Source organism: Ochotona princeps, chromosome 4 (assembly GCF_030435755.1).
Source record: "Ochotona princeps isolate mOchPri1 chromosome 4, mOchPri1.hap1, whole genome shotgun sequence".
NCBI lineage: Eukaryota > Metazoa > Chordata > Mammalia > Lagomorpha > Ochotonidae > Ochotona > Ochotona princeps.
The window spans coordinates 107,746,841-107,769,120 of NC_080835.1; the positions used below are offsets into that span (position 1 = coordinate 107,746,841).

The following is a 22,280-nucleotide window of genomic DNA, read 5'->3' on the forward strand; positions in this document are numbered from 1 at the left end:
GGACAAGGACATTAGACGCTTAGTAACTCACCAGCTACTGAATGAAGTCCAATGATCGCCAGATAGTTCAGTGAGTGAAATTTGTTTTTCTAATTTAAGCCTGAAGTTTACTCTATTTGACATATAAATGTGTATGTTCTAGAAAGTTTTAATATTCACTAATTGCCCATGAATACTCCTCTCTGGCAAGTCAAGAAGGACTGTTTGGTTTGTTTAGATTATTTACCAAGAAGTGTTCAATAATTTGGAAAATCACATAAATAATGTAAGGGTTCTCTCATCATGCTGAATTCAATGGTTCTGAATGCCTGTGTCAGCCCATTCAGTAGGATTGCCGTGACTCTATATGAAACGTAACTATACTTCATTATATCCAATGGTGATATTATAGGCAATATTTTTTATTTCTCTTTTAGATTGAGTTAGGCTATGATATGGGTTATGAATTTTTAATTGTTTTTGTAGGTATCTTACATTATCAATCACAATTTTATGTAGTAATAAGTGTATTATAAAATACTTCGAAATATGTAGCTTTAAAAAGTAAGCATTAGCTGATTTAAGCAATTCAACAAACAGAAATTACCTTATAATTCTAATAATGCCTTTGATCTGCTCCATGTTTTTCTTTTTCAGTTAAGAGCTCGTTCAAAGGAACTCAATAGTGTTAGTCCTCACTGCAGCCCCATATCCACCCTCAACTAGCATCCTTGCCCTGGTCAATCTAGACTGGCTGTCTTTTAAGAAAAGGAACTCCACACATCACAAATTGCACTTTCTCAGACTTTATTCACAGTATACCCTTCCTTCCATGATGCTTTTCAAAATCTCACTCACATTGCAAGGACCGGCTCAAATTGATATTTATACGAATGTTTATTTCAACCAGTGCTCCCCATGACCTGTCCTCCATTGATTGAAATCAGTCCTCCTTAGGATACACACATACACACACACACACACACACACACATGCATGCGCGCGCACACACACACACACACAGGCATACACACATAAGCCTAGGCTGTGCATAAACATGTTTGTGTGCATGATCAAAAAATCCATCAAAAATGCATATTATAAAAATGATGCATGAAATCCACATTTCCTTTCCCAAAATATGTTTATACTAGCTGATATTGTGTGTGAAGAGTATCCAGTTGAGGACAAAAAGGATAAGACTTTGCTTTGAAATCAGCCCCTATCAAAGCACATAAAGTTCAATTGCTCAGCGGCTAAATCCTCCCTCTGCTTGCACCAGGATCTCATATGAGCACTGGTTTGTGTCCTGGCTGCTCCACTTCTCATCCAGCTCCCTGCTTGTTGCCTGGGACAGCAGTAGAAGATGGCCCAAAGTCTCGGGACCATGCACCAGTGTGAGACCCAAAAGAAGTTCCTGGCTTTGGATAGGCTGAGCTCGAGTCGTTGCAGTCACTTGGAAAGTAAATCAATGTAAGGAAGATTTTTCTGTCTCTCCTTCTTTCTGTAAATCTGCCTTTCCAGTAAAAATAAATAAATTTTAAAAGAAAAAAAAAGGTTGGGGGAGGGATTAACCAATTTTGAGCATGAAGCCCATAGTAGATCATTCACATCTGTTAACAAGATAAAAACTTAATTATGTTCATGCTTTAACTGAGCTAAGTGTAACAATAGCTGACAGTGTTGATATTTCAACTGGTTCGACTTCCATCATTTTGAATGTAACACTACAGTGGAGAAAACTTCCACTGATATGAGTGCCAAAACCACAGTGGTCAGATCAGCTACAGGTAAGATATTAGACGAAAAGGGTCAAGATCTTGAAGTATTTTTTTTCCGAGGCGATGAAATGTGGCTTTGCCAGTATGATCCTGAAGACAAAACGAAATCAAAGCAGTGGCTACCAAGAATAGAAGGTCCAGTTACAGCAGAAATGAACCAGGGGAAAAAAACTGTCCAAGAATGACAACACCTGCCCAACAGGAGAGTGTTTTAAGAAAATTATCTGAAGCTTTCACAGAAAAAAATTTCAAAGGAAGCTACCCTACAGAGTCTCCAATTAGCCTGCTCATTCCTTTCCTCAAACAAGACAACTTCGGTGAGCATTTCAAAGGAAAAACATTAGATATCAACCATAGAGTCCTAAAGTGACTGCTTCTGGCTTCTTTCTGTTTCCTGACCTTAAAAGATAGTTACTGGACACCCGTCTTCTTCAGCTAATAATGTGAAAGGACTGTGGCAACAAGGCTCAATTTCTAGGATGTTCAGGTTTTTTTAGGAATGAACTAAATAGGTGGAACAATGATTTACAAAAGGACCTTTAACTTGCTGAAGCATAGACTGAAAAATAAAGCTTATAATTTTTATTTTTGTTTTTTTGGCCCAGTTTCCCATAAAACCTTAGTTACATCAATCGTTAAGGTGTCATGCCACTACATATTTAATGATCTGTGATTACTTTAAAATGTAAGGTATATTGGTGAAATACTCATTTTTCCATTCAATTACTACTGTTTCTAGTCATTGTCTATATCCCCACAGAGCTAGGGTCCATTTGCTTTTTACTTGTTCAATGTCTTCATTGGTGAGATAGTAGACATTTTATTGTGACGTAAATTTAGGGCAAGTTATCTCAACCAGAAAAAGAAAGGGAGAAGTAAAGAAGGTAGAAAGCAAAGGGGGGAGCAAAAAGGGGAAAATCATTATGTTCTTAGAATTATAGTTACATTCTCCACTCCTCCCAAAAATTGTATCTAGAAACTATATTGAACCTGTTAAAACCTAATTAAAAATTCAAAAGAAAAAGGCATTAAAGTGGTTTCATATTTCATAAAATTCATGAAAAAATGGACTGTAAAGATAAATTTATTTTGGTGCATCAATTTAAGACCTTGCTAATTTGATGGTAATGATAAAAATTAACACTATACAGACATTTGAGCACCCATGACTGAGACTGCATAAACAGAGACCCCCATGTATGCATACATTTTCTCTAAACTTTGCGAGGTGGGTTCCTACCTCATATAATTATATTGTAATTATAACATCAAAATTCCTATATATGGTATTTATATTTGTATTACAGTTGAGTGTATGAACATAATCCAAAAGACTTGTTTGGAATGGGATTTTAAGATGCGTTTATTTTTGTGCAAAAATTCTGAATTCCATGCTTACCTTTCATAATATGCATTTCCATAGGCTTTTGGAAATAAATGTGTGTATCTTTGTCTGATGTCACCTAATGTGATGTGTACTACCTGAAGGCAGATACTAAGGCACGTGTGTTTTTTAATAGCTTCCCGAATCTGAGCAAAACATATGAACCAGAGTTTGAGTCCAGTATGTATTCATTGCACTGAAAGGGCCTCTTAGGAATTGACAAAGGTAGGCTAGTATTATCATCTTTCTTTCAAGGATGAGGAAGTAGAGCTCCCAGTGAGTTCAAAAAGGAACACTTCATGGTTAATGCCAGATGAGGCATACTATGGAGGGGGAACATACTGCTACCTGCAGCTCAGCAAAGCCCAGATCTGCACCTGAACAGGTCTAGAAAAGCTGACCTTTCTTCATCCCTGGGTGGAGAGAGAGTCTTCATCTCTTTATTAGCTTCCTGAAAGGATTTGGATTTATATGAATCAATTTGTTGATGATGATGGTGGCAAATATCCCACCTTTAAAAACATTGTCACCAATAAAACTTCAGGTTTTCTCATTTTTAAGACTATGTTCCCAACAGAATTCAGCCAGAAATCAGACATGAATTTCCCAGAAACATCCTCAGGCTCGGCCCGTGGTGGAAGGGTCGGACTCAGCTGCGCTCCTTGGCACAGGGCCAGTCTTGACTAAACCCATCCATCACAGCCGAAGCCTGCCCTTCTCGCACGCTGCTTGAGTTGGAAATGGAAGTGGCCTTTTAACAGAACATTGTCTTAGGACTGTGTGAAGCAAGGCTGACAGAGAAAGAAAGATTCATTCCTGACACCAATCATACTAATATCTGTCACCAAAATGACATTTTCTCTTTAATGATGAAAAATGCATCAGGAAAGAGGAAGGAGAATGAGCAACTTTCATGTGCTGCAACTTCTGGCCTGAGAGGGAGCAGATCTCGGCTGGTCTGCAGTCTGAAGGAGGTGAGCACATGTATGGTGAGCAAGTTACTAAACAACCCTGACAACTGCTACTTTACTTGGAAGAAAACAGCACAATCGGAAGGAAGCCTGAGGGTTGGTGCCATTGGACATCTAATTCCTCTTTAGGCCATCTGCCTGGTTTATCCAGCGAAGGACCTCCATTATTCTTGGATTCCAATCAGGGCCTGAGCTCTTGTTTCCAGGGTTACTGTACACATCTTTTACCATGATCCAGTTTATAAAGCTAGTAGGCCTTACAGTAGTTCAAAGCTCCTGTGGGTCCCAAGACTTCTGACCTACGATCTGTTGTGTGGAAATACAACAACAGAGGAACCCAATCTGCACATCAAGCCCTACGTTTATGTCCATGGGACATCTACTGGAAAGACTAGTGGTCCAGCCATGGTCAAAGCATTGAAGATGAAGACAGGATTCAGAAAGACATGGGACTGCAGGAGACACTGGCGTATCTCCATGCATAATGGTTGCAGTTAGAGAGATGCCAGACAATTGTCCCGACTGCTCATGGTGTGAATATTTCCCCAACAAGGTTAAGTCTTTATCTGAAAATACACTGATGCCAACACCTCTATAAATTGCCTGTTTCTCCCTCTTTTTATTCATGCTGCTTATAACAGAGTTTAAAAGAGTTGGACATCCACTTTCCTGTTTCTTGCAGCTGTGACTGGCCACATGGCACAGCAGAATCACCAGACCCTCCTCCAGAATCTTGTAGGACCCTTTCATTTCTCACCTGGATCATGGTCAGGTGATTGTGTGAGAGATGGAGAAAGGCACAGGTAGGTCCTTTATAAATTCAATACACACACACACACACACACACACACACACACCTGGATTTGCAAGTTGAGTCATTGCTATGCTGGTGGAGAGTCTACTTCCAGACTTTTTGTCATTAGTTTTTGCAAAGCCTCTTTCAATAAGCAACTTGAGTACTTACTGCCAAAGTCATCTGGAGCATCAAGTTACTATTTCATGAGGGACAAAAACACTACCTTTATGAAGATAAGCATTTTATCTGAGCCTTGAACTTGGGTTGTTCTGTGCTCACTACATCTGCCACCAGCTTTCTCTTGTTCTCTTACTCTCACAAGGATCGGTATATAGAGTAAGCCTTCACAAGTGTGCTTCTAAAGTTCTTAAACTCTCCCAGTTCTTTGTAACATGAATCATCGCACTCAATAGCCAACCTTCCAACAAAGTGGTTCTTTTCATCAACTTTCTGATGAAGAAAATGGAGCCACTGCCATTCCTATGCTTGTAAAGTGGGATCATAACCCCTTCCCCTCCTCCTGTACACACACACACACACACGCACACACACACACAATTTAATTCAGCAATGGCAGATTTTCTAAAGGCCTTCACTTGAACAACTGAGCTTCCAAAGTGTTTACCACTCAAATGCATATTTTGAAGTCTGCAGCCTGCATATGAATCCTTACAGGTAAGCAACATCACACTGCCCAAGGTGGGGAAAAGTGTGCTGTGTTTCTCTTAGGCTCTTCATCCTTGTTGTCCCTTGCATCTTTTTCAACAAGGTAAAATTCCCCAGCAAGAGCACAAAACATTCACAAATGACATTCAGAGTTTGGCTTTAGGGGCGAGAAAGGATATCCCGAGGCTTCTCCCGGCAAAAGGCAGCAGGCAGCAGGCAGCAGGCAGCAGGCAGCAGGCAGCAGGCAGCAGGCAGCAGGCAGCAGGAGGAAGGTTCCCAGTGTGGCTGCTGAAGGGATGCCTAGTCCCTGCTGTGGGCTCTATGTGATGAGACATGCTGCCTCCTTGTGAGCAATGGCACTCTTGCTTTCTGAGGATACCTGGCTGGCCAAAAATAGTGTAGGGAAAGGAGCACAGTCTATCTCCTTGCCTGTCATGTCTATGCTGTCATCTACTTCTTGGGAGGAGAGCAAACTGACCTTGGAAGTTACAGACTCTGAGTCATATTGGAGGAACCAGATGCCCAGTAGGTATCAGAGGAATCCTATGTTCAGTAAAAATGGATAAAGCAAAATAGCTGCTAAGTACCACCCACCCTTTTAAAACCAGAAAGCAGCCAACACTTCCGAGCTTTAAAGGAAATGACACATTGCTTGCATCAAACCACACAATATAGACACCCACTGTGAACTCACATTGGATTCTTAGCTTGTGGAATGGTTTACAAGCTTTTCAAAAGAGGAATGGTTTTGTGTGTACAGTTACAGTAGCCATAATTGATATCAAAACACTCAATATGCAAAGCAAATCTTATTTTGAGGGTGAAGGCATTTGGTGTTTGGTGGCTAAGATGCCATTTGGGATGCTCACCTCCATATAGGAGTTCCTGAATTTTAGTCCTGGCTTTAGTTCTTATCCCAGGTTCCTACTAATGCAGACCCTTGGAGCTAAAAGTGGTGGCCTGAGAACATTGGCTCCCTGCTATCCACGTTGGCAGATCCAGATTGAATTTCAGGTTCCTGGCTTTGGCCTGACCTAGTCTCAGCTGCTACAAGCATTTGGGTAGCAAACCAGTGGGTAGAAAATGCATTGGTGTGTCTCTGTCTCTGTGTTTCTACCTCTCTTTCTTCATTGTCTCCATCTACCTTTAAAATACATAAAAATAAACAATGTAAATTTTAGTTAGATGTTTCTGTATAATTTAATTTTTCTTGATCATCCCATCAAGTAGAACTCTTTCCTTGTTTGACAAATGAGTGAATCAGGATCCATATTAACAGAGAAGACTGATGAAATTCTTATGGTAGACTGTCCCAAATTTAAGGAAATCTTTGTCCCAAATCTTGTCTTCCAACTCTAAAGCCAACTCTCATTTTATCAGGCTGTAGTTTAATAAATCGAAGAATCTCTTCATAGTCTGGGAATGTTCCCTCTGCTTTGAGGGCGGAGACAGCATACCAGTAATAATTCAGGAAAGACAAAAGGAAGGCTTATGGCACAAGAGTATATACAAGTGGGAATAGAGTCATTATCAAAAAGTAGGACCCAGGAAGCATCTGACACAGGAGAATGAAAAGGTAGAGAGTCTGTCCCAAGCATCTGAATAATGTGACAGGCCATTCATCTCTCAGTGAGTCATTTTTCTTTCGAAAGTTATACTTACTTATTTTCCATTTTATTCTATGTACAGTGTGAGAGAAGGGTATCTTCCACCTACTACTCCATTTCACAAATAGCTGCAACATACCTACCCGGCCCAAGTGTCAGGGGCCGAGAATTCAATCCTACATGGCTGGCATGGGCCAACAAAACCTGAGTCATTAGCATCTGCCTTCCAAAATGCAGAATTGGAGGAAGCTAGATAGAAAGCTGAAGAGCTAGGACTCAAACCAAGTACTGTCTTATGGGATGTAGATAAACCAAACAGCATGTTATTGACATGTTGACCCCAACATGTCAATTCTGAGCACCTGGAAAGCAGCGCTGTGGTCCCCAGAACAAAACACAGGAAGGAGCTCCAGAATCAGTGAGACAGTACCTATCACAAATAGACTGTGTGGTGGCTTTCCCAGTGGTCCTTAGTAGACCTGGCAGGATCTGCCAAAGGGGCAGAGGCCCATGGTCTGAAAAGGTGGCTGTCAACATGTGACAGCCACCACCTCACTGACGTCTTGGAACAACTCCCTCCTTCTTAAAAGGTCTTTCTCTTTGGAATCCACATCACTGCAGGTTTTACAGGTTCCTGTTGTCTGGGAAAGCGTTGTCCCAAGGGCCTGGCGTGATTCCATCCTGCGTGGCTGTTCTTTGGAGCAGTGGGCATCCTCTCTCCGTCCGCCTTCTCTCCTGCCCGAGTTCATCCCACCGCCCCATGAAAGATTTGATGGACATGGACTTGAGCCCCCTGACGCCCCAGAACTATCTTTTCGGTTGTGAAATAAAGGCTGACAAAGATTACCACTTTAAAGTGGACGATGATGAAAATGAGCACCAGTTATCTTTGAGAACGGTCAGCTTGGGTGCTGGTGCCAAGGACGAGCTGCACATTGTTGCAGCCGAGGCCATGAACTATGAGGGCAGTCCAGTTAAGGTCACACTGGCAGCCTTGAAGATGTCTGTACAGCCAACAGTTTCCCTGGGAGGCTTTGAAATAACACCACCTGTGGTCTTAAGATTGAAGTGTGGTTCAGGGCCTGTGCACATCAGTGAACAACATTGAGTAGCTGTGGAGGAAGATGCGAGTCCGAAGATGAAGAGGAGGAGGACGTGACGCTGTTAACTATGTCTGGAAAGCGATCAGCCCCTGGCGGTGGCAGCAAGGTGCCCCAGAAAAAAGTAAAGCTTGCTGCTGAGGAAGATGATGATGAGGATGATGATTTTGATGATGAGGAAGCTGAAGAAAAAGCTCCAGTGAAGAAATCTGTACGAGATACTCCAGCCAAGATTGTACAGAAATCAAACCAGAATGGAAAAGACTCCAAACCATCAACACCAAGGTCAAAAAGGCAAGAATCATTCAAAAAACAGGAAAAAACTCCAGACACCAAAACGACCTAGTTCTATAGAAGACATTAAAGCAAAAATGCAAGCAAGTATAGAAAAAGGTGGTTCTCTTCCCAAAGTGGAAGCCAAATTTGTCAATTACGTGAAGAATTGCTTCCGGATGACTGACCAGGAGGCTATTCAAGATCTTTGGCAGTGGAGGAAGTCTCTTTAAGAAAATAGTTTAAACAGTTTGTTAAAATTTTCCGTCTTATTTCATTTCTGTAACAGTTGATATCTGGCTGTCCTTTTTTATAATGCAGAGTGAGAACTTTCCCTGCCGTGTTTGATAAATGTTGTCCAGGTTCCATTGCCAAGAATGCGTTGTTCAAAATGCCTGTTTAGTTTTTAAAAGATGGAACTCCACCCTTTGCTTGGTTTTAAGTATGTATGGAATGTTATGATAGCACACAGTGGTAGCGATGGTCAGACGTGAAAATGGTGGGGAGACAAATGTACATGTGAAATAAACTCAGTATTTTAATAAAGTAGAACTGTTACTCTTCTAAAAAAAATGACAGTGGCTGTCATGGGATACGCTCCTGCTTCCACCCCATCTCTGTCAGTCACATACTCCTCACCTCTCAAGACATACCTGGACTGATTGAAGCTTCTCCTGTGGGATCCCAGTGAGCACTCTTGCTGTAAGGTTTGCTATCTCTTATAGTATGTAAAGACACGGTATTATAGCCAGGTGTACATACAGAATGTGTTCCCTAAAAGAAGATAAGTCTGCTGCCACTAAAGCCTTTGCTCTTTTGACTTTGGTTTGAGTTTAGAGCTGACAAGATCCATAAAAGCCAACCAGGTCAATATCTCCATCTTACAGAGGGAGCTTGTTCCGCAGTCCAGACAATCTTCTATCTCTAGTGCTAATAAGAGCTGGAATTCCTTTGCACCCTGACCTCAATGACATACTTGATTAGAATGAAAAACTCAGTAAGTGATTATGCCAAATCCTTGAGACTTGCTCTTCCACTGTCAAAATGGGTCCATTTAGGGCCACTAGGAAAAGTTCCCAAGCAGTTGATGGGAATGTGGATTAAGTACCATGCATGAGTTTCACAAAGTTTTTGATACCCTTGCACAAACAAGATAGAATCCTCTAATCAAGCTCATTTTAGAGACACGCATCACAGCTGGCACATGTCTGGGGTGGCAACATCAACAATACACACCAGGAGAACTTTGTTGGGTGTGTTGATGTTTGCAATTAAGTAGCCATAAATAGCAAGTTTTCAGATAATTCTGCTTTTGCATGCACACACTGAACAGAAAATCAATCTGGCACTAACAAGAAGGGTTGAAAATTGTTAATACAAACCCAGTTGGGCAACTGACCTTTAGAAAAAAGGGGAAGGCTTGTGGGTTTCTGGGCCACCTCCACAGTGAGGAGTACAAGGCCCAATTCTGGTTTTGTGGCCCTCAGAAGGCTGCTGGAGAGCATTACAAGCAGGCCACCTCTCATTAGCACCGATGCCAATTAATTGCAGCAATGAGCAGGCTGCACATGGATGAAAGTTCACAGCCCAGCCCTTGCAGCATGTGTATGCTGAAGGTGTACGTGAGAAGCTATTTTTCCCAGGGCTCTGCTGTGTGTCTCCACTGAGAAGTGAGGCTCAGGGGCATGGTACATGTACTTGTGTGCACACGTGTGTGTGTGTGCACATGAATGCATGTGCAATTTTGAAGAAGAGCTAAGTGCTTCCCTTTAGAGCTGAGAACTGGGTCAGGGAGGAGGGCAGAGCTGAAGAGAGAGGTGAGCACTGCTGAATAAAATCATGCTTATGCAGCAAGTTCTCCAAGTTAGAGAGAGGGTCATCCTGTAGGGAAATGGTCCTGGGTCCTAGAAACAATCCATCATAGAGGAGAGGACACACACACACACACACACACACACACACACACACACACACTGGGTCCTCTGCCTCCTTGCCTCTCCTCTCCCTTCTTCAATGTGAAGGCTTCTGGCTAGGCCTAGCTAGCCCCTTTTCTATGTTTGATTTTCTTTGCCAGTGATGACAAAGTCACTGCTCCTTATAAGGGCAGAAGACTCTGGTGAGTGTTGTTTAGAGCCACGTCCAAGTGAAGTGCTGAAACAAATGCCCAAAGGAACACAGTTTCCCCTTGAGGAGCTCTAATGGACTGGGGAGGGGCAGAGCCCACACACTGTGCTGTCAGAGTCATATGCCATGTGACACAGTGGATAATTATGTTCACTTAACACACATCAAAGGAACAAGTGGCCAGAGAGCCCTAAGATGCCAGTGTGGCCCTGGGCTACAGGCTGGGGGTGGGGCACATGTGCCAGGCTTGCCCTTTTGATTCCCTGCCTTAAAAAGAAGGAGGCTGAAAGAGACTCATTGCAATCAGCTGCAGCGGAATCTGCCTGGCGTCTCTTTTGGGTTCCTTTGTGTGGTTTGCATGGAAAGCATTGTTGATGCGGAAAGGCAGGTCTGCCACAGACTGATGCTGCTGGTCTCCGGCCCTTGTCCAGTTCAGAACATTGTTTTGGTGAGATGATCTGTCGTTGTTTTATTCAGGAACAAACGCTTCTCAATTCCTCAAATTCAGAGGCTCCCTGTAACTAAAGATGACTCCCAGACTCCTTTGGCAAGAGACCATTTTCCCACTCACTGCAGCCTGATAGGAGGAGAGGCAGAACTGAAAACCTAAATGATGTCCACAGTCCTGGTCACTGCTGAGAATGAGAGACTCACACCCGGATGCTGTGTCACTCACACAAAGACAAGGCACCTTCTTCACCCCAGAGGAACCAAGCTCCATCGCCCTGTCTTTCTGCCTCTCCTTGAGCTGGAAAATGTGGTCCCTTTGAGATTTAATTATGTGAAATCCTGCTCCCTTTGCCCCCTGTGGGTGAGCAATTGTTCTGCTATTTCTATAAAATGCCACGGGAAATATGAACATAGGAGGCAGGGTTTGGACAAGACTGCTCCTGAGTGCCTGTGCTTAGCAGCGTCAGAAATGGCTGCCTGGGCTCCACATCTGTGACACGGAGGTGTGAGCTGTACCAGGGGAGAGAGGGAGAGGCAAGACACCATGAGGGAGCCAGGTGAGAAGCTACAATGCAAACTTTGACCTGAACGAAGGGAACATAGGAACGGAACCAAAAGGAGGGCAGTCTCCACCTGTGCCCAGCACACTGCTGCAGGCAGGAGAGCTGGGCTGGCAGGTGGTTCCACAATGAGTCACGAGCTGGAGGGGATGAACAGCACCTTTCTCTGCAGTGTAAAATGCCCTTTCCAATGCAGGCTGGGCGAGATCCAGTCGCTTTCAGGCTTTTGTCAGCTGTATCTCTTGGAAGCATTGGAGGTTTCCATCATGGTTTCTTTACTTGCTGATGATGTCAGTGTACCAAATGACTCTCTTCTTGCCTTAGTTTTCTTATGTTTGGATTGTGACTGTTGCAAATAGCACCTCCTTCCTATAAAGTGCTTAGGACAGTGCTGTTGCAATTATGTAACGAAAGCACTACAGGACAGCAAACACTGCTCCAGGGCTGGAATCATGCACGAGACCCTGTGCATCCATTGCATTTCCGCAGCTCATGGCTTAATGGAGAAGACTGATCCACATGCAGATAAGCAACAGCATAATTGAAAAGAAGACTGATGCATGCACAGACGATCAGCGCACGATGGGAGTGAAGATAGTGGCATTTCTCAGGCCTGGATTTGGATGGGATCATCGAAACTCAAGGAGTGGACACATTTAGCAGAAGAGATGATTTTGTAGGTGTAGTAGGATAGTAGCAAGCTCCAGTTGAAAAAGAGAGAGCAGAAGCTGTCTGGCACAGAATGGGAAGAATACAGATTTCCAGGTTTTAGGTATCATGGTCTGAGTGCAGGTGTTCTGCCCATTGGTTGAGATGCCTGCATCCTACATTACAGTGACTGTGTTCAGTTCTCAGCTCTGCTCCCAACTCCACCCAGTGTGCACTCTTGGGGGCAGCAGCGATGGCTCAAGTAGCTGAATTCCTGCCTCCCATGTACAAAACCAGGATAGAGCTCCTGCCTTCGGTGGGGCCTGGTCCTGGCCATTGCAGGAGCACTTCAACCAAGACGGGACCAAAATCTCAATCTCTCTCTCCCTCTCCCTTCCCTTCTCTCTCTCTGTCTCTCTCTCTCTCTCACATACACTCACATAGAGCGCTTTTTTTTTCTTTTTTTAGCAATAGTTTGCTTAGTAAGAAACGGACCTTGCCTGTGCCCAGGAAATGTTGAGATGAATCTAGATATAAAGACTGACGATCCTTGTTTTGTACAGTCTTGCTTTCATTTGGCTGGCGATGCAAATTCATTAAAATTTTAATCTTGGCTTTTTTTTTAAACAGATAAAGTATTAAATATTTTTTGGCTTATTAAGGTCTAATCGACAAGGAGAAATTTTGCGTTTTCCAGGTGTACAGGGTGAAGCTTAGATGCATACATACATTCTAAGATGATTACCAAAATCAAGCTAATTAAGACATTCCTTGTATCACAGTTATCTTTTGAGTGTGTGTTGAGAATATGTAAGATCTACTTTAGGCAAACTTTTAATAAACAATATAGTATTATCAACCCCAATCACCACGTTGTGCATTAGATCTCCAGAACTTAATCATCTTATAAAACACAAGTTCATATCCTTTCATCGTCACCAACTCTTCTCACCGAAGTGTTCCAAGAAGAGTTGAAGAAGGATGCAGATGCAATGGGCCCACAATGGCAGATTACAGCCATAGTTGGAAGCACTCCGGAGCTGCAGTCCCGAAAGGAAGGACTGTAATGACAGAGGGGCCGTGGAGGGATTAAACTGAGAATTGTGTATGCCAGAACTCCTCGCTCAACTGAGAAGAGCCTACACAGCAGATAGTGCTGTGGCCCTGACCGGTGTCTCCCCATCTTCCTCACCAGAGGATCTACAGGTTAGTTCTGGCCATCAGTGGGCCCAACTAAACCACAATCCCTTCCAATGCTTCACACAGCTTGGAAGCACCTGCGCCTGAGGACCAAGTTAATAGTGAAGGGGGCAACCCATCAGCACTTCTAAGACAGGCTTGCTTTGCTTATTCTGGATCCACTTCTCTGCCTACCACCCACCATCTCTTTCCTTTTTCTGCCTGGAAATCACAGTGAGAGTAGAGGTAGAGCTGAGGTCTTCCAACTAGGAGGACAATATCCCTACAAAACCAACTGTAAGAAGAAAAGATAAGAAGCTCCGAAGGGCTGACAGCATCAAGGAGTTGCCCACAGCTCTGTATAGCTGCCGCCTGGGTTCATGTTGGTTGCATGGTGAGCTAAGTCTGGACACAATGTCCAAAATTAGGGTGCTGATGTAGATCAAGGCCTAGGCTCCCCTCACCCACTGTGTCTTTGTGGTCCAGCTATCTGACACATCAGAAGCAAATGGGCTCCATGAGAACCTCTGCAGGTGGGAATTAAAGGACCCTCTGTTTTCTGAATTGTTATGGTACTGAGTCATCAATCATAGATCCCTTACCAGTTCATAAAGCAACATGTTCCTGTAACCCAAAAGCCTAATGAATTCAAATGCCAGTGTTACAAGAAAAATGGTGCTTACCAAATCAAGTGTTTACCAAGTCACCAGGGGCTCAGAAGATGTCCTTCTCATGAAAAGGAATGGTGGCACCTCATTAACATTCATGGGTCAGGCTGAGAAAAGGGGAGGTAGGCTTTTTGGCCTGGAATGTAAGGCTGTGAGATGAAAGGAAGGGGCTGAAGGACAAAGGTAATGGGTTACAGGTCACAGAGGACCACAGGGGTCACAGGATAGGAGGGGAGGCCGTGACTGACTGGGGCCTCACCTGAGATGCCTGAGGAAACCTGGATTGCGTGGGCTGGATCTCACTGCAGGCTGACCTCAGGCCTGTGCCTGCACCTCCTTCAGTCCTAGCTCCCCAAGTAGCAAAGTGGGAAGGATGGTGCTTACTTACACTTCATCATGCGGACTGAGAGAGATAATGTTCAAGAAATTGCCCAACACAAGGAACTGTATCAATAGTGCTGGTGGTGTCATCCTAAAGAGACAGATAAGCTGACTGGAGGAAGTGCAGAAACTTAAATTCAGGGCCCTGCCTGAGACCTTCCCTGAAATTATAAAACAATGGTTGGCTCTGCCATTATGCCAGCTAGGGGCAGGGCTTTATAGGAAAGACCTTTCACCCTCTGTGCCCTCTTTTGACCCTCTGTGAGATCCAAGCACAGTACCGGAAACCCTGTGCCTGGAATACTGAAGCTGCACAGCCAAACAGGGCTCCCTACACAGCTGACGAGGAATAGGCACCCCAAGAGCAAAATTTGCTTAACAGACTCAAAAGAATGCCTCCAAGTCAGAGAGAGAGAATTTCTGTGTAGAACCCGAAGTCCAGGAAAATGATGCATCCCACATTGGGAGTACTGCCTGAGTCCCAACAAAGCAATCTGAGATACTCCTGAGTGAGGTCCTATTGAAGGGCAGACCCTGCCCCACTGCAGGTTGACCTTAATGGTAGCATAGAGGAGAGATAAGAAGACTGTGAGAGGCTGACGGCATCATACCACTAGCCCTAGCTTTCTATCTGTGGGCTTCGTGCTCCGTGGATGTCTTGAGCATGGGTTCCTATTATTGGCATTAGAATTCAGGAGTCAAACAGCCCAGAGACACTGAGAGCTTTTCCTGCCCATGTGGAAATTTTCTCTGCCTTACCAACCTAAGAATATGGATCTGGGTTTTATTCATGGACAAGTGGTGGCTTCATGCCATTAACTAAGGGTGGGGAAAGTTGGGCTTACAGGCTGCATAATGAAATCACTTTGGCCCTGCAAACTGAGGTAGAACTCAACAGTTAAAGAATCTATAACAGGCAGATTTTTCTGTTGATAATGTTGTATGGGATTCAAATGATATTACAAATATCCAAATGGCGCTTGATAGACAGAAAAGTTTCCTGCCCTGGGGCCAAACAAATGCCTGATAGGTATTGAGCCAGTGAATGCAATGGGGTTAAGTAAAGCAGCGGCATTGACTCCAGAATGTTCTGCTTGGACCAGCCTTGCCATTAAGAGACAGCAGTGTCCGGACTGTATTGATGAGCATGACCACAGAAGTGTGACATTTCCTGAAGAACCAAGGAAAGCCAAGGAGCCAGAGGCTTCATCTTCAGGGAATGAAACAGTGTGGGTAAGGCTGACCCAAAGGGTCTTTTCGCCTAGGAGTCACAGTACTCTTCTTCCTTTTTCTTCTGACTCATTTCTCCAATAGTCCTAGGAACCACATGTCAGTTCCTAAGCTCAAAACACGCTCACTTGTAGGCTGGAGATAAGAGATCCCAGGCCTACAGGGAACACCATCCCATCAGGGGACTTCATGAATAAAATTTATCCAGTTATCCCATCATTGAACTGCTGCTTAAGTACAAAAAGCTCTTTTGTTTTTGTGCCTGGTAATGCAATGAGACTTCATCCCCTCTGTGAGCTAATGGCATTTGTGGGGAGATGACAGGTGGGTATGAAAATAGAATTGGATGGGGCGGGGACAGGCTTTGGCTCTGCTCCTCATTCTTTGTAGGGAAAGTGTGGGATGTTATCTATTAGTCTGTGCATCAGGGTTTTCATCTAATTTCATAATGAAGATGTTGCTCCATCAGATACAGACGACATGTCAGCAGAGACGCACAGGGCCATTTTTATGTGTCATTGGCTCACTGCAGGCGCCCCCAACCTGCCTGGAATTGTGCAAAAGGGCTGGCTGGAGGCAGTGGCTCCTCCTCACCAGGTCATCCCAGATCCGGCTCTTTTCTCTTCTTTTTCCTGTATGAGCTAGTCTTCTCAAGCTGGGAGTTCTATGATGACAGGAACCTTCTGCGTCTGTGCTGTGTGCATTCAGCATACCGCACACGTGCAAGAATGCTCCACATCTTTCAGCTACCCAGTGTATGTGTGCCCAGCCCTTCCAGACCTCTCCTACCTGAAAGTCGAGGCTCTCGTCAACTCTGGTCTGCTCATGAGAAGGAGCCCTTACATTAGGACAAGAGATCACAAGCTCCACCCAACTTCAGTAAGCTCAGCATGAAGCTGGATAAACTGTAATCCGGCTGTGCAGCTGAGCTTCTGTTCAGGAACTTGTTGGACGTCCTCTTTCTTCTCTGCACAATAGAGATGCTAATAGCACCTGCCTCACGATTTGTTGTGAACCTGAATGGAATGATGCATTTGAATGGCACCTGGTATTGGACCACTTAGCAATTGTTAGACATTATATTAAGCTCTAAAAATCAGACTACAGTGTATTTCCTCAATACATTTAATCTGTGGTGGATATAATTTCTCCTGGCTTTCCCAGTTCATCTCTCAGTGGAGCAATCCTATCAGCAACTCAACACAGGATTGTTGATGCTTGTCTCTCAGACCTCCTCTACCGTGACTTCCTCCCACTATGCTTTCTTGGACTCCTCTGGTATTTTCATCAGACATTAGTTTTTGCCTCTGATGGGTTCAATGCTGATTCCTTTTTGGAAGGTCATCATTTCGATATTTTCTCTTGATACCCAAAGCTAGATGAGCATCGTGTGGTATGGGAGGTAAGAGCCCAGGACCCAGAGCCACAGATCTCAGCTCTGCCCTTTTCTAGATGCAAAATCTCTGAGACTTCAAAGAACGTGCAACCCTTCAGCTTTCTTATCTGTAAAAACAGTGACAGTGATAGTATCTAGTTCATAGCTTTGTTGTAATGATTAAATGAATTTGCTTCCATGGAAGGCATAGAATAACCCTTTCTCACATTGAGTGTTCAATGCCTGTTAAATGTTGACATGTGTCATATGGTCATTACTCCCCCTCCCCTGCCCAAAGCACATAATCATGCAGCACACAGCCATTTAACTACATTAAAATAGTCCTTCTAATGTCACATGGAATGGATAGCAAGAAATATCCACACCACGGTGCTCTTGCTTCTGATGTTGATGGCAAAGTGAAGTTTACTTTGGAAACTTCTCCCAGTTTCAGAAGCAAAAACCCTACAACGAAAAAACATGGCCCAGGCACATGCCCTCTCCCCAGTCCTAGGTGCCCTTGTCTGTCTTCCTTAGCACAAGGTGTCCTTGCTTGCCTGCTATCAAAAGGAATTCACCGACTCAAGGGAGAGATCACCAGGAGTAATTTGCTTTTCCAATAGATAGGAACCTTAATGGCTAGTACTGTGGATAGAAATCCTGTAACTACATTCAAGTAATCTCCCCCATCCCCTAACCTCCACACATGGGCTGGAGGCCCCTGGACCATGACCTAAAAATCACAGCATTGTTGACCAATCAGGAACTTTGCATGTACATACCTCTCAAACCCAATTGTCTGTAAAAACCATCAGCCCTGACTCCTCTTGGGATCCTTGGCATTAAGCAGTAGTTGCCAATTCCTTGCTTTGTGTTTAGCAAAACAAACAAAAACAAAAACAATTTATTCCTCCACTTGAATGTCAGTGACTGGCTTTCTGCATGTTGGGTGAGTGAACCCAGTGGAGACATGGGGCTGGGGGTATTTCTACAACAATGCCTCCAAACAGTTTGGGTCATTCCCACACCAGAACTGAAATTTACTTTGGGAACTTCTCCCAGCTATTCTCTTTGTTGGGATGGGGGAAACAGGCAACATGTTGCCCCTGACTTCTCATTTGCTGCTTACTACATTTTGCTTTGCTTTAATATGTCTAACGTAAACCATAGAAGGCATCTACTTCTACTGGAGTCACAGCCTTAAGGCCCAGACTCAATTCTGTCAGATTGATTGTTCAACACTTAAAAAATCACTTCTCTCTAGAGTTCTGTCTCCTTGGCTGAACAGTGAAGGAGCTCTAGCAGATGGAGTGTTTGTTCTTTAAACTCAAAGACTCTATGAATATCAGCAAAACTCAAAAGTCTCCAAGAATCTTCTCCCTGATGCACACAGACTCTGACCCCAGATGCCCTGACAGTGGAAGCAGTCACTCCTGCATGCCGGTGTCTGGATTGCCAAGTGTCACAGTGGAGAAACCCACAAGTGCTCTGGATCCAGCTTTGGTAGGAGAACTAGAGATCGCATAACCTTTGAATGTATAACATAAAAGTTTTGACTTTTCCTCTTTAATTATCTGAGATGCACTATAATTGGCCTGAAAAGGTTATGTGCTGATATCTAGGATTTGACAAGCAGCAAACAGCCAAAGCGAAATCTTAGATTTTTCTCATTCTGGAGGGATGCTCGGTCTACTTTCAGGGTGTGAGGTTGGGTACGGCCATCTCTTTCTACCCTCAACAGGAATGTGTATTCAGTGGGCTCGATGTCCTGAGAAGCACAGCTCTATCATGTACTTTATGCATAGCCTTGATATCCTGTTCAGTTCAGTCGTTCATGATTGCTTGACTGTGTCTGACCCATTTTCAAGTTTCTCAGGAAAACAAAAACCAAAAATGAAAGGAATCAATAAAATTCAGTGTAAACTTCTCTTATTCATTTCTCATTTTCTCAAACCTAAATGTTTCAACATGGCATTCAAGGTTCTGGATAATTAGGTTAAGAATCTCCCACCTCACAGCACATCAGAGGTTAACAGGGAACATTTGCTGCCTTGGTTTTTCTGTTTGTCAGTTAGATAGCCCTCAACTGAGCTGGAATCTCCACACTTACCTGCGCCTTGATCCAGACCCTCTCTGTCAGACCCTCAGGACCTCCAGGATATGACTGTTATCAGCATGAACGTGATGATGTAACTTCTTTAATCATGATATGCTCTACATGTAATCTATTTGGCTGGACCACAGTATGCAGACACTGGACCAAACCTTATTCCAAATGTTTCTTTAATGAGATCAACATTTCAATCAAGATATGGAGGGGCCTCATCTGGTCAGTTGATGGTGTTAATGGAAAAAAATGAGACCTCTGTGGAAGAATGGGAAATGCTGCCAACTCACTGCACTTGGTCCTGAACTGGGGTTTCAGCCAGACTTGGAATTTACGCATCTCCACAGAGGTATGAGCTTGTTTGTCCTAGCACTCTATACGTGATTCTGCCCCTCTGGAGCCCTCTAAAATACACACACTGTTAGCCCAGAGAGCCCAGGGGCAGGTGGAAGGTCCTGAGATGGCACCAAAAGTTCCAGCTCAGAATAGCCGCCTGGGACTCATTCAAATGGAGCCCACCCTCAGAAGACAGCACATACGTCTACCTCAAGCCCTGTCAGTACCACTGCTTAAAATACACATGCTCTGTCCGGGCATGACTTTGCTGACCCACTCCCTCGTGGACAGGTGAACCTCACCTGGGAGCAGACCCCCCCAAAAAGCCTGGTTTTATCATCGTTCTGGTCTAGGTAGTCCTGCTGTTTTGGTATGGTTTTATCTAACATATGCTTGAATATTGCTCTTTCCCTGTAGACAAGACACCCTCTCTTACACCTGGCCAGAGTAAGTAGTTATTTTTGGATTTCACCCAATTCTCCAAATCTCAACTATTTCAAGTGAAGCAAAGAGAAGTATGTTTTGTGAAGCTATTCTTGTTGAGAAGGAAATGAGCACAGTTCAACATTTGGTCAACACTGCAGCTGTCTGTCTTACACAATGCCATGTCCATGATTTGAATAGCAATCTCCATCTCACAATTCTGTCTCTTGAAGAGTGTGGGTGGCTTGGAATGGTCACCTGTTATGTCTTCCAATTGTCTCAAGGAGTGAACAATATATATTCAAGGTGCTCAGTGTCCAGACATAAATGAATTATAGGTTGAGGTTATGACAATCCAACGTTTGGTCCTCCCTAAACAATAAAAGTGATGGATAACTGTTCTTGATGTCTTAGTAACCTAACAACTTCCTAGCGCGCTTCTGAACCTTTACCTGGTGGGGAAATCAAGTGGTGCTACACTTGCCATCTGCACACATTCTTCCATGTGTTTTTAAAACTGCTGTCTGCTGTCCACTGACTGCTCCTGTACATCAATGGCTCTGTGTGCATGTATGTACAATTACAATTTTATATGTTTTTACTATTTATAGCCTGGAATTTAGCATAATCCAGTAAATCACACATCACTATACAGTTAGAAATCATAGCCTGGGATTTAGCACAATCCAGTAAATCACACATCACTATACAGTTAGAAATCATAGCCTGGGATTTAGCATAATCCAGTAAATCACACGTCACTATACAGTTAGAAAGTGACCCATCTGGGATTCAAATCCAATGTTTCCAACTCCATAGCCCTGCGCTTCCTATTAAATCCATGCTTCCACAGTGGGATACTCAGAGAACTTATATTCTCCCACATCTGCATTATCTTAATTTGTGATAGTGAGAGGTCAATGCATATTAAAAGGTAGGATGAGCTGCAAGGCAAATAACAGGCAATGGAGACACAAACTTAGTGGGACAGCTGGACATAGATCTTCATAGGAAATCGCTGATTAAATCAGGACTGGGAAGCACAGGCCATTTGTGTAAAAAAGGTTTTATGAGCTTATACAAACCCCTTTCAATAAGAAGGTCTTGACCCTTTCCACAGAAAAACACATTCAGAAAGCAGCCAAATAATCATTTTGTGTTAACAGCAGGTTAGGCTGCCTTGTGATGCCTGCATCTCACGTCAGAATGACACTAAAAGTCCTGGCTGTTCCACTTCTGATCCAGCTTTCTGCTTATGCACCTGCCAAGCATTAGGTGATGGTCACTGGGCTATGTCAGACCCTGAATGGAAATTTTAGCTCCTGGCTTTGGCGTGACCCAACCCTGAAATATGAAAATAAATTGATTATTAAAAGGTAATGTGACCAACAGTAGTTACAACTGAGCATTCTTTCTGCCTTTTCTAGTATCTTTTCAGAATCTATTGATATGACCCTTCTACCTGACAGGTGTGGCTCAGCATCAGTTACCATGATCTGCCTGCAGGTACTCCAGTTTTAGGGGGAAGGAAAAGAGGATTGGAATTTGTCTTCTCAAAATGCCACAAGGAATTGAAGAGGAAGAACGTGTTCCCTGAAGAGTGGGGCAATAAACTAAATGTCTGAGGCAAAAGTCTCTGTGTAGATATCATGCTGGGAATACAGATAACAACTAGAGAGCTGTGGGTTACCCCATGGCCCTGATCTGGCAGGAATCCTTCCCAGTATCGGTTGTCATACTCTGTCCCTGATCCTTGGCACTGGCCTCCAACACACAGAGCCACAGGAAGAAAACCCTCTGTGCATAGAGCTTTGCTGCTAATCTCTGCCTTCCCTTTCTCTTGCTTAGTTAGCTCCAATCTTGTGCTCCTTTCCTGGCACCTGTTATGCTCATTTGCATTGTTCCTTTGCAGCTATTTACAGCATTTGATCACCTGCCTCCTGAGTCTCCTCCCTCACTTTAGTCTTAGGCCCTGCTCTGTGAGTTGTGGAGCTGAGGATGTCCTGGACTTGTGCTGCCAGAAGTAATAACAAGAAGAGCTGACGCCTCTTGAAGCTGTCAGTGATGGCTCAGAATGGAGGGGCAAAGTCACTCTCAGAATTGGTCAACTTGTTTCTCTTTTATTGAGAATTTACGATATTGAACTGGAAGAGATTTAGAGATTTTGCTATATGGCTTTATGAATGTGCGCACACATATGCGTGGGCAGTTGTATACACATGTGTTTATGTGTGTGTTTGCA

The 22,280-nt window shown here is 43.7% G+C and overlaps 1 protein-coding gene and 1 pseudogene across 2 annotated transcripts in view; one reads left to right on the forward strand and one right to left on the reverse strand.

The window, feature by feature from the left end:
* LOC101523875 (neurotrimin) overlaps positions 1–22,280 on the reverse strand; it is a 1,051,792-nt gene that overhangs the window by 486,958 nt on the left and 542,554 nt on the right. The gene's annotated exons all lie outside the window — the stretch shown is intronic.
* Positions 7,855–8,891, forward strand: LOC101523630 (nucleophosmin-like; annotated as a pseudogene).